Source organism: Ceratotherium simum, chromosome 7 (assembly GCF_057802395.1).
Source record: "Ceratotherium simum simum isolate JZ-2026a chromosome 7, ASM5780239v1, whole genome shotgun sequence".
NCBI lineage: Eukaryota > Metazoa > Chordata > Mammalia > Perissodactyla > Rhinocerotidae > Ceratotherium > Ceratotherium simum.
In genome coordinates, this window is record NC_141906.1 from 80,437,014 (window position 1) to 80,449,975 (window position 12,962).

Genomic DNA, 12,962 nt, shown 5'->3' on the forward strand with positions numbered 1-12,962 from the left:
ACCAAGCAGCTGTGGCCAGCGGGCAAATGCAGACAAGCTCTATTGGCACAACTTGCAGCAGATGTGGCAGGTTCAGAAAACACAGCTCCTGCACCCACCAAATGGTGGTAGGTAGAATCTGGGACCTGATACTACCACTATGCACTGGCAAAAGATCATCAAACACCATGAAGAACTACATAAACACTCCAGAGCAGAAGGGAGATGACAAGTCTCCAGAAATCAATCCTGAACTCACAGAAATTTACAATCTAAATGACAGAGAATTCAAAACAGTGGTCATAAAAAAAACTCAATGAGTTACAAGAAAATTCAGAAAGACAGTTCAACAAAATCAGGAATAAAATTAATGAGCAGAAGCAATTCTTTAAAAAAGAGATTGAAACTCTAAAAAAAAACAAACAAATTCTGGAGATGAAGAACACAACGAATGAGATAAAAAACAATCCAGAAACCTTAAAAAACAGAGCTGATGTTATGGAGGACAGAATTAGTAATTTAGAGGACAGAAGTATTGAAATGCTTCAGGTGAAGGAGGAGAGAAAACTAAGACTTAAAAAAAATGAAGAAATTCTCCGAGAAATATCCAACTCAATTAGGAAATGCAACATGCGGATTATAGGTATTCCAGAGGGAGAAGACAGGGAGGAAGGAGCAGAGAGCTTGTTAAAAGAAATAAGAGCTGACAACTTCTCAAACCTGGGGAAGGAACTGGACTTACAAGTACATGAAGCCAATAAAATGTCTAAATTACATCAATGTGAAAAGACCTTCTCCAAGGCATATAATAGTAAAATTGGCAAAAGTCAATGAAAAGAAAAATATTAAGGGCACCAAGGCAGAAGAGAATAATCTACAAAGGAACCCCCATCAAGCTTTCAATGGACTTCTCAGCAGAAACCTTACAGGCTGGGAGAGATTGTTATGATATATTCAAAATACCAAAAGACAAAAACTTCCAGCCAAGAATCTCCATCCAGCAAAACTATCTTTCAGATACGATGGAGAAATAAAAACTTTCCCAGATAAACAAAAGCTGAGAGAGTTCATCGCCACCAGACCTCCCTTACAAAAAATGATCTAGGATGCCCTCCTACCTGAAACAAAAAAGCAAAGGTTTACAAAGCATTGAGTAAGGAGATAAATAGACAGACAAAATCAGAAAATTGCAGCTCTCTATCAAACAGGTTAACAAACAATTCTAAGATAAAAGCATCAAAAATAACTATAAGCACCTCATTTTAATCACAAACAAAACACAAAACAGAATAATTTGTGACAACAATAACTTAGAGAAGAGGAAAGGGATGGAACCTGCTTAGGCTAATGAAGATAAGAGGCCATCAGAAAATGGACTATCTCATCTATGAGATCTTTTATTAAAAGCTTGCCAGGTGATTCTGTTGTGAGGCCATATTTAAAAACCACTGACTCAAATGATGCTATACATTCTAATTAAAGGAAAAAAGGTGTACAGAAAATGAAAATGAAAAAAATAACTTCTAAAAACTGAGGACACTGACGTTTCAGACACATACTCTTCCCAATATCATATAAATAAAATTTAAAATTACATTGCTTACCAAAAATAGTCTAATATAAAAGCATGAAGTCTCATTTTAAGAAGTCAAGAGTTGCTGGCTTAGAACAGCTTCTATAAGGCTTTCCAGAGAAAATCAGCATATAAATTTTAATTGAAGAGAGCATGATTTTTAATGTCAATAGTACATCATAAACTTCCATGTATTAACACACAAGAACAAACTTAATAGACATACACATTTCAACTTTTCTTCCTCCTAAAACCCCACTAAAACCAGAATAATTAAGTTTGTGATTGTCTTTACCGTGTGTATGTTTGTTTTTAAGATAAAACTCATAAGCAGCAGAGATGAGCAGAACAAACCCAGGCCCTGAGCCGAGCCCCAGAAGCTCAGGGGCTCTCTGCACTCATCTTTGCACAGTGATGAATTCTGGAAAGATGAAGAATAAGGGAAGTGTACATAGTAGAGGCTCACCCTAAAGCTGGTACCAACAGTGGGCAATGGGACCATGTGCTCCAATGATACTTCTTTCTGCTCCTTCCAGATGTGCCTCACAGTGCATTACAGTAGGCACTAGTGTCTTCTCTTTCCTTCCATGACCCCAGCGAATCACTGGCCCTCTTCACTGTGGGACATCGTGAATATGTAGGTTCAGGACCCAAAGCATCCTGCCCATCCTGCCCAGGGGCATTTGCAGGACCAATGACTTCTGGAATATTGACAACTATAGCTACTGCTGGAGTTGACTTAGTGGTAGGCTGAAGAAATAATACCATTTGAAGCACTCATTCACCTTCAGCATTGATCAAATATTTTAAGTAGCGGTGGTCTCTTTTTTCCAGATTTTTGCTACTCATGCTACCATCAAGAAGAAATATAACAAATGAACCTAAGAGTTATAAAATCCTCAAAGGACACATTATATAATGTGGTAATTAACTTGGTCAGTCAAATGGAAGCAACTCTTACCAGCAAGTACATGAAAGCTGCCATCTTAGTCTTTTCTTCAATATGTAGGTTCAGACTGGCAAAGAAACTTTCCCAAGACATACTGCTGCTGAGTAAAACAGCCAGATCTTAAACCTTGGTCTTTTAACTCCAAATGCTAGGCCCTGTTGCACTGAAAGACACAGGAAATTTCCTCCAATTATAAGTAGAAATATAACCTAAATTTTATGACATTAAATGTAAAAATGTTTCAAAGAAAATAGATTTCTGCATAGTCTAAAAAGGGTATATCAAAAGAGGGAAGAAGAAGTTTCTAATTTTCTTAAATTTAAACAGAAACATCCACGGGAAAATATGTTTCCACTGTTCCTTTTCACAACCTACTTTTTAGTATTTTTGGAATGCAATTTTTTGGCAACTGATTCTATGCAAAACATTATTTCATCTGCAAATTTATTCATCCTTTAACAATCTACTACTAGTGCAGTGCTACTTCTTTGCAAAGTTTAATGTGCAAACAAATCACCTGGGGATCTCATTAAAATGCAAATTCTGATTCAGCATGGCTGGAGTGGGGAGATTCCGTATTTCTAACAAAAACCAAGGGGATACTAATGTATCCCTTGGGATTAGCAAGGGTCTAGTACAATGGTTTGTGTCCTATAGAAATAATGCAAGTGATATATATTATTTTCAATTTCTTAGTAGCCATGGTAATAAAACATTTAAAAAATGGTAAAATTAATTTTCATAATATATTTTATTTAATCCAATACAACAAAACCATTACCAGTTCAACATGTATTCAATATATAAAAATTAATAATGATATACTTTACATTCCTTGTTCATACTAAGTCTTTGAAATCCCCTATGAATTTTCCACTTATAGCACACATCACAATTCAGAATAGCCACATCTCAAGGGCTCAAAAACCACAAATGGCTAGCGGCTACTTTTTAAACAGAACCAGCCTAGCGTATTATTGAATTTTAGCTACTCTGTACCTCTAGCTTGCTTAGAATGTTTAAATGCTACAAAACTGCTCATTAGCCAACTATATAAAGCTTAGCCATTAATCTGTGGTATCAGTAGAGTAGATGTTTGTCTTTTGTTTGTTTTTTACATTTTTCTTTTCTCCAGGCTGCCAGACAATCCATGACTGAGTGCTGAAGCAAAGGAAGGACATAATAATTAGTCAAATATTCACACTATAGAGAAACAGGAGGTGGAAGGCTGGGTAATGCCAGGAATGCTAGTGGGAAAAGCGGAAGTGATTCTATTTTCAAGATAAAATCTTGGCATAATTTAGGAAACAAAACTGAAAAGAGATCCGCTTACTTTTATGAATTCAGACTTTTTTATTAACATTTTTAAAAATCTAAAATAAAGATTTGGTTTAAATATCAATTTAAATATCAAACATTCATTTAAAAAACAGTGAAAGGTGTAAAAGATAGCTGATATAGAACAAAATGAAAAGTAAATTCAATTCTCCTGTTAAAGACAAACAGGCTTCTATATGCCAGGATTCCACCAAGAACCAAAGAAAATTAAGCAACTAAGTCAAATAAGGTCTACCACGCTCACCAGAAACAAAGTTTCAGGCAAAGAAAGAATCCAACTAGACATCTGCCCATATATGCCACTTAAACCAAACCACATTTTGGCACTGTCTTGAAGTATAAAGGGACAATACCAGAAATTCCAGCATAGAAATGAAAAGATGCCAACTTATTAGCTTTCATTTTGAATACTGGTGAAGAACTGACAGACTCCATGGTGACAGTGAAGTAATAAAGTGCAAATCAAGAAAACAGGTCATCAATTCCACTATTTATACACTAATTGAGATTTTACATTCAGACAGAAGAGTAGTCAAGACAACATAAGTCAGTGCTAATGTCCTATGTATTACATCACCCATAGTCTTGCCATCACTGCAGAACTCTCAGAATTATACTAGAATATATATCAAGAGATTCAAAATTTTAGAAGGCTCTAGTCCCTGAATTCAGATGATAAAAGCTCTACAACAGAATGATTTTGTATTAAAAACTTAGTAATTCAGGGGCTGGCCCGATGGCACAGCGGTTAAGTTTGCAAACTCCACTTCGGCAGCCTGGGGTTTGCAGGTTCGGATCCCGGGTGCGGACCGACGCACCACTTGTCAAGCCATTCTGTGGCAAAGTCCCATATAAAAAGTAGAGGAAGATGGGCACGGATGTTAGCCCAGGGCCATTCTTCCTCAGAAAAAAGAGGAGGATTGGCAATGGATGTTAGCTCAGGGCTAATCTTCTTCACAAAAAAAAAAAAAAACTTAGTAATTCAAACCAATGAGAGTCAAAGAAAGGAACCACCTTTACTGAGGTTTAAATACCAACCATAACAGTCACAGCAGTGAAAATGGTGAAATAAGAACCTCTGAAAATTCTCTTCTCAATTTTTTCAAGATTCTAGAAATTAACCAAAAGCTCACAGCAATCCAGGGAGCTTTTTTCCCCCAAGGTGAACAACTGAATCTCAGTGAGAAGACTAAGTTTTGTGGTGTTTTAACTTGCCCTACTCCCCCCGCCAACAGTAGCCTTGAAAACCAACAACCTGCAACTCATGAAAACCAGCAGCCTGGCAGACATCAGAGGGTTTAGAGCTCCTCCAAAGCCTCGTTCCCAAAGAATTCTCATTACACTGACCTGTCTGGTGATTCCCTAGAACACCCCACTTATACAGCTGTCTTTATTTGGCCCAACTCAGAGTGGCCAGAGCAAAAAACCTCTTCCCTAGGCCATTTATCAAAAATATTTAGAGACAACTGTTTAACTTCATGGCTACCTGAGATGCTGGATAGCACCAGGGACAAACAATAGACTAAGCAAAAAGCTTAAAAGAAAGAACTGGGGAATGAGCTGCCCATAGGGGCTTTGAAAAGCTTAGACATATTCCTGGAAATCAAAAAGGCTACTCACATGCACAGGGCTGTCTGCACACTCAGAAAAGACCTGAGAAGGCTTTTTTGAGGCTGTGTGCAAGGGGGAAGTAAAGGGTAAGGAAGAATTGTAAATGGCCTGGAAGAGTGTTGAAAAGCATGTACCAACACACACAAAGAGCCTCTTGGCAAAAACCAGAAGAGCAATCGGTTCCAGAAGCGTAACAAAAATCTCTGTACAATCATTAGATGACCACCAAGATATGTGAGCAGAGACTGCAGTGGCCACACACACAAAAAAGGATAAAGACTTTTATAGAATTATTACAGAAAAGTCACTGAACAAATAAACAAGAACAACAACAAACTGGAACAACCACAAGCCATGGGAAGGAGGCAAAATCTGATTTCCAGAGTTGCCGCCATATTGTGTTATATAAAATGTCCAGTTTTCAACAACAACAACATACAAGACATGCAAGGAAACAACAAAGTATAGCCCATACATAGGGGAAAAAAACAATCAATAGAAACTGTCCCTGAGGAAGGCCAGATGTTGGACCTACTAAACAAAAACTTAAAATCAGCCATTTTAAATATGTACAAACAACAAAAGAAAACAATGTCTAAAGAATTATAAGCGAAAATGGTGTCTCACCAAATAGAGAATATCAATAAAGAGATAGGAATTGTTTTTTAAAAAAGAATCAAACAGAAACTCTGGATTGAAAGGTACAGTAACTGAAATGAAAATTTCACTAGAAGGGCTTTTCCAGCAAATCTGAGAAGGTGGAAAAAAGAACTAGCAAACTTAAAGATAGGTCAATTGAGACAGTCCAAGGAACAGAAAGGAAATAAAATAAAGAAAAACGAACAAAGCCTAGAGAACTGTGGGACACCATTAAGTATACCAGCATACACATAATGGGAGTATTAGAAGGAGAGGAAAGAAAGGGGCATATTTGAAGAAATAATGGACAAAAACTTTCCAAATTTGATGAAAAGCATTAATCTACACATCCAAGAAGCTCCATGAACTCCAAGAAGGATAAACTCAAAAAGATCCATACCTAGACACATCGTAATCAAACTGCCCAAAAACAAAGTAGCAAAAGAGAAGTGACTCATCACATATAAGGGATCCTCCATAAGATTAACAGCTAATTTCTGATCAGAAACCATGGAGACCAGAAAGCAGTGAGATAACATATTCAAAGTGCTGAAAGAAAACTACTATCAAACCAACACTGACAAACAAAACTACTATATCCACCAAAACTACCCTCCAAAAAAAAAAAAAAAAAAAAAAAATCAAGACATTCTCAGATAAAAACAAACTAAGAGAATTCATTACTAGCAAATTTTGCCTGCCCCATGAGAAATACTAAAAATAGTCCTTCAGGCTGAAATAAAAGGACACTAGACTGTAACTCAAACATGGAGAAAGAAATGAAGAGCACCGGTAAGGCTAACTGCATAGTTAAGTATGAAAAATAGTATAAAGGTACTTTTATTTGTAATTCTTTTTTTCTCCTATCTATAATAATTATAAATCTGTGCTGATAAAGTAACTGAATAAATTAACAATTATAAATCTGTGTTGATGGGCACACAGCGTATAAAGAGTAATTTGTATGAAGTAACAGCACAAAGGACGGGGTGAGAAAGAAGCAATATAGGAGGAAAGTTTTTATATACAATTGATATTAAGTTGGTATTAATTCAAACTAGACTATTATAAATTAAAACATTAATTTTTAATTATAATCCCCAGGAGAACCACTAACAAAATAACTCAAAAAATATAGTAAAGTAAAAGACAAGGAAATTAAAATAGCACACTAGAAAATATCTAACAGAAAAGAATGCCATAATGGAGAAACAGAGGAACAGAAAAGACATGACACATAGAAAGTAATTAGCAAAATGGCAGATAAAACTTCTGTCTTATCAGTAATTATGTTAAATGGACATGAATTAAATACTTCAACTGAACATTACACTGGCAGAATGTTTTTTAAAAAACACGATCCAGCTATATGCTCTCTACAAAAGGCACACTTTAAATATAAAGTGAAAAGATGGATGGAAAAAGATATTTCATGCAACCTACCGAAAACAGAGCTAGAGTGGCTATATAACACTAACAAAATAAGATTTTAAGAAAAAACATTGTTACTAGAGTCAAAGAACATTTTATAATGATAAACGGATCAACCTGTCAACAAGATGAAACAATTACGAGCATACATGCACCTAACAACAATCCCAACATACATGAAGCAAAAACTGACAGAACTGAGAGAAACAGGGAACGCAACAACAATAGTTAAAAGACTTCAACACCTCACTTTAACTAACTGATAAAACAATAAAAGATGAACAAGGAATAGAAGACCTGAACAGCATTATAAACTAACCTGACCTAACAGACATCTGTAGGATATGTCCCCAACAACACCAGAATACATATTCTTCTCAAGTACAATGGAACATTCTCCAGGAGAAACCATATGCTAGGCCATGAAACAAGTTTTGATTAATTTAAAAGGTATGAAAGCATGCTCTCTAAACACAATGGAATGAAATTAGTAACAGATAGAAACGTGAGAAATTCACATATAAGCAGAAATTAATGCAAATCTAAATAACAAACAGGTCAAAGAAGAATTCACAGGGGAAATAAGAAAATATTTTGGGATAAATAAAAACAAAAAAAACAGAACAACCATAACTGATGGGATGTAGTGAAAGCAGTGATTAGAGGAAATTTACAGCTGTACATGCCTGTATTTTAAAAAGTAGAAAAATCTCAAATCAATAACCTAACCTTCTACCTTAAAAAACTAGTAAAAGAACAAACTAAACCCAAAACAAGCAGAAAGATATCAAAGTAGAAAGAAATGAAATAGAGAATAGAAGAACAAAAGAGAAAAATAAACAAAACCAAAAGTTAGTCCTTTAAAAAGATCAACAAAATTGACAAACTAAGCTACTACTGACCATAAACTGTTAAGTAATACATGTACTTTTATTTAACAGTCACAACCACCTATGAAGGTACATTTGGTACATCCAACTCACACAAAAGTAAAGTAAGGTTGTGAGTTATTACATCATTTACCCTAGGACAAAGAAGCAGGAAGGAGATAAGTCAAAATTTAAGGCACATGTTCTTTACATAATGCTGCATTGCTTCGACCAGTTTTGGGATTTATGAAAATCTAAAATCTAAAGCCTTTTTTTAAAGAACACAATTGTATTAACTTCTTACTTTTGTCAAATACGGGCTTTTAATTATAACGTTCTTTTGGCTTAAATTGGGCATTATTGCAAAACAATCTTCATTAACTTACTAACTTCTCATACTTAGAAAAAGTGGATACTCATAAAAGGTCTTATCGAATCAGTATAAATGGACAGATGCAAATTATTGGTAATTAAGGCATCAGTCACATGTAAATAGATATTGGGAAAATATATTACTTTTACTTTAAATAATTTTCCTGAAAGCATGTTTATAGTAATTTAATTCGTAAATCTTTTAAGATTAAAATCTTTAAGATTTAAATCATTTCCCTAATTAATTTTATACTATTGCCTCAATTTTCAAAAACACTCTGAATTACCAAAGAGCTAATTATTATTGTTTTTACATTGTGTTGTGATAAAACCTACCCCCATGACCACCATCATAAAGCAACCCCAATGACTGCTGCATTAACTGCACACTAAGTGTTGGAGGTCTGTAGAGATAGCATGGGCACAAAAGGTAGTGTAGTGGACGTGCTATCGGCAAGGGCTGGGGCCACAGAAAAAAAAAATTATATATTTGAAACCCTTAAAATAAGTCAATTTTTAAAAAAATTTAAGTTACTTAAAGATTTCAACTTTTATCATCTTAACTAGAACAGTCTGCATATTAAGAGATATGTATATGTAACATTAACGTAGTCAAATAACAAGCAACAGAAATATTTTTAAGCTGCCAAATGAAATACCCAGCTGGCTGCTACTAAAGAATTGGAACATCAGGTGGCACTCTTGTAAAAGAAATAATTACTATAACACAGAGGCTTGAGAACATGAACCTAAAGTTTAACATCATACTGCTTGGTCGATTCAGATTATTTTATAAAATATACTTAGACAGAAACTACTTAATTTTTTTCCAAATCTACAATCCATATCTTTGAGGAAATGCTTCAGATGCTACTGAAAAAAGGAATTGTATTAGGACCTGGATAAAAGTTAGGGAGTTTTCACCTTCACTCTCCCTAATCTCTCTCATTTGAGTTTACAGTAAGGATGCAAGTAAAACATATAATGAATGATGCAACCATATTCCATAACATATTTATCAGTTTGTTTTATTTTTTTTAAATTTGGTTACAAAACATCTTAAGAAAAAGTATTTTTGTTGGGAGATGGCAGGAAAGCAAACAACTGTTTAAGTATTTTTTTGTCGTCTCCAAGCTAAATCTGTGACATCAAATTAAACTAGAAAATACTTTTAAAATAATATTTCTGAATAATATTTCACAAGTGTGTGCCTGTGAGTAAAACTTTTTTGAAAATAAGATTAAAATACCTTTAGACTAAATGATTTCAATAGAAACTGTATCAAATACTACTATCAAATCAATTTAATGATTTGCTTAACTTGTAAAATATAAAAATCTATCACATAAGAGCCTAAAACTTAACGTAGTGAATATTCAACACTATAAAATATTTTTTCAGTTATATAGCACATAAATACTTTATAGTTCTTGTGCAAATATTTACCCTATTGTGTTGATGTTGTTGTTTTATGTTAAGAAATCCTCCCCTATTTTTGACAGCTATTAAACATGTAGCTAACCATGAGGTTTTCTAGTTAGAGATGAAACCTCAGTAGAGAAGCATTTTTTTGTTAAATTAAATGCACTAACAAGCAAGTAGTTCAAAGGAAATGCAAAATACCTGGAATGTCTTCACACTGTCAAATATAAGCATGATATACTACAAGCAAACCAAATAAATATAACTTTCAATTTTAAAAACCGAGGGAAGTCCTGGTTCCAGTAATGGTGGAGTAGCTTGTATTTCTCCACCAAGTTGTATATCTCCAAAAGGTTAAGAAGTATCAACTGCAAACAAAATATAAGATGAGTACTTGAAAAGATTGGAGAGTGACTACAGAAGTATATCTAATGAAGGGATATAAAGGTTTGGCCCAGTCACCCCAACTGAAGGACCGTCCCATTTCAGAACCCCCTACAGAGTCAGCTAAGGCTTTTCTTAAGACTGCACCACAGCCCAACTTCTCCCTCTACCCATTTCTTCCTTCTATTCTCTTCCTTTCCCTTCCACAAGTGTTGATACCAATAATATCCTAATAAACTTTCTTCACATTAACCTCTGTCCAATAGAGTTTGCTTCCAAAAGGAACTCAACCTGCAATAGCAACCAAAAGCCAGAAAAACTAGAAGGGATTCAACCATCTAAACAACAGCCACACTCTTGGATGAGATCCACATAGCTAAGCTTTTCCCCTGAGAGCACGTCCCAATTCCTATGGTGTAGGTGTGCCTAGAGTTAAGCAGAAAGCCACGGTTTTATTTGTTGGAGGTGTCAAATGACAGAGTTTGGGGTCACCAAAGTGAGTGTAAATTTGAGGGTAGAAATCCCAGAAAGCAGAGGGCTACAGAGGAAATCTATACTCTAAAAATAAGCTCAATTCAAATCCTCGGCTGACCACTTAACTCATATGTGCAAGAAAGACTCCATGGAGCCCAGTGGAAAGCAACAGCTGAAAGTCTGAAAGAGGCTGAGCAACTATCTCAGCTGCTGCCCACCTCAGGGAAAACAATTTTCTATTTGAGCCAAGCTGAGTTAAAACTGCCGGGTAAACACCTCAGGCTTTACACTGCATACCTTAAGAGTCAAGACTATGTCCCAAGACTAGGCAAAACCAACCCACTCTGGCATAGTATAAAACGAAGGTACCAAATGTTCAGTGTGATTAGCCAGTAATTTAACTGCCTACTAGAACCAAAATTAATACTCAGAGAGAGATAACAGAAAACAGGCTCTCTACAATGCATCATCCATAATCATTAGTACACAGTAAAAAATTACTAGGTCATAGTAAAGAGAAAAAGCCATCAAAAGAAACAAACCATGCAATGACCCAGATATTGCAATTAGCAGGTAGTTTAAATATAAAGTGACCAAACATTCTAATTGAAATGCAGAGATTGCCAGGCTGGATTAAAAAGACCCAACTACATGCTGTTGACAAGAAATATACCTTAAAAACAAAGACAAAGATAGGCTGAGAGTAAAAGAATAGAAAAGATAAACAATCAACATAGTCAAAAAAAAGCTGGCTTGACTATATTAATATAGTCACTATAAGACAAAGTAGATAGACTCCAAGAAAAAAAGTATTACCAGAGGTAAATGAGATGTTTGCATATTAAAAAAAAAAATCAATTCATCAGGAAAACATAGGAATCATAAACGTATATGCTCCAAATAACATAACTTCAAAATACATGAAGTAAATACCAAGAGAAATAAAGGGGAAAATAGACATCCATATCATAATTAGAAAATTCAACACTCCTCTTCATCCCTAGAAAATACTAGACAAAAAAACATTAAGGATATAGAAAAGTTGAATAATATTATTAAATCAACTTGCTTTAATTGACATTAATAGAATACTACACCCAACTGCAAAATACACATCCTTTTCAAATGCACACCAGAACATACACTGAGATACAGCCTATACTATGCTATAAACTAGGGCTCAAATTTCAAAAGACTGACATTTTTATGGAGTAAAATTTCTGATAACATAATTAAATTAGAAATCAGTAACAATAAGATATCTAAAAAAGACCAAAATATTTGGAAATTAAGCAACTACAAATAGCCAGTGGGTCAAAGAAGAGATTAAAAGGAAATTAGGGGCCGGCCCTGTGGTGTAGTGGACAGTGTGTGTGCTCCACTGCTGGCGGCCCGAGTTCTCAGATCCCGGGCGCGCACTGATGCACCACATGTCAGACCATGCTGTGGCGGCGTCACATATAAAGTGGAGGACGATGGGCATGGATGTTAGCCCAGGGCTGATCTTCCTCACAAAAAAAAAAAAGGAAATTAGAAAATATTTCATAATAAATGATATTAAAAATACACGACAGCAAAATTTGTAGGATGCAGCTAAAGTAGTGCTTAGAGGGAAATTTATAGCTTTAAATGCTTAAATTAAAAAAGAAAATGGGGGGGCCAGCCCGGTGGCGTAGCAGTTCAGTGTGCACGCTCCACTGTGGCAGCCCAGGGTTCAGATCCTGGTTGCGCACCGACACACCACTTCTCAGGCCATGCTGTGGCAGGGTCCCTTATAAAGCAGAGGAAGATAGGCACAGATGTTAGCCCAGGGCCAGTCTTCCTCAGCAAAAAGAGGAGGATTGGCGACAGATGTTAGCTCAGGGCTAATCTTCCTCACAAAAAAAAAGAAAGAAAAGAAAATGATCTGAACATAATCATC

The 12,962-nt window shown here is 35.3% G+C and overlaps 1 protein-coding gene across 4 annotated transcripts in view; it reads right to left on the bottom strand.

The window, feature by feature from the left end:
* The window catches only part of ARHGAP32 (Rho GTPase activating protein 32), a 322,445-nt gene that overhangs the window by 238,855 nt on the left and 70,628 nt on the right, over nt 1-12,962 (bottom strand). For 3 of the 4 annotated variants that reach the window (XM_087433925.1, XM_087433926.1, XM_087433923.1), the window contains exon 1: nt 2,514-2,668. The exons of the other annotated variant lie outside the window; for it this stretch is intronic. The gene's annotated coding sequence lies outside the window, so the exon portion shown is untranslated. Of the gene's footprint in view, nt 1-2,513; nt 2,669-12,962 lie in introns of those variants that run through there. 4 annotated transcript variants of the gene reach the window in all.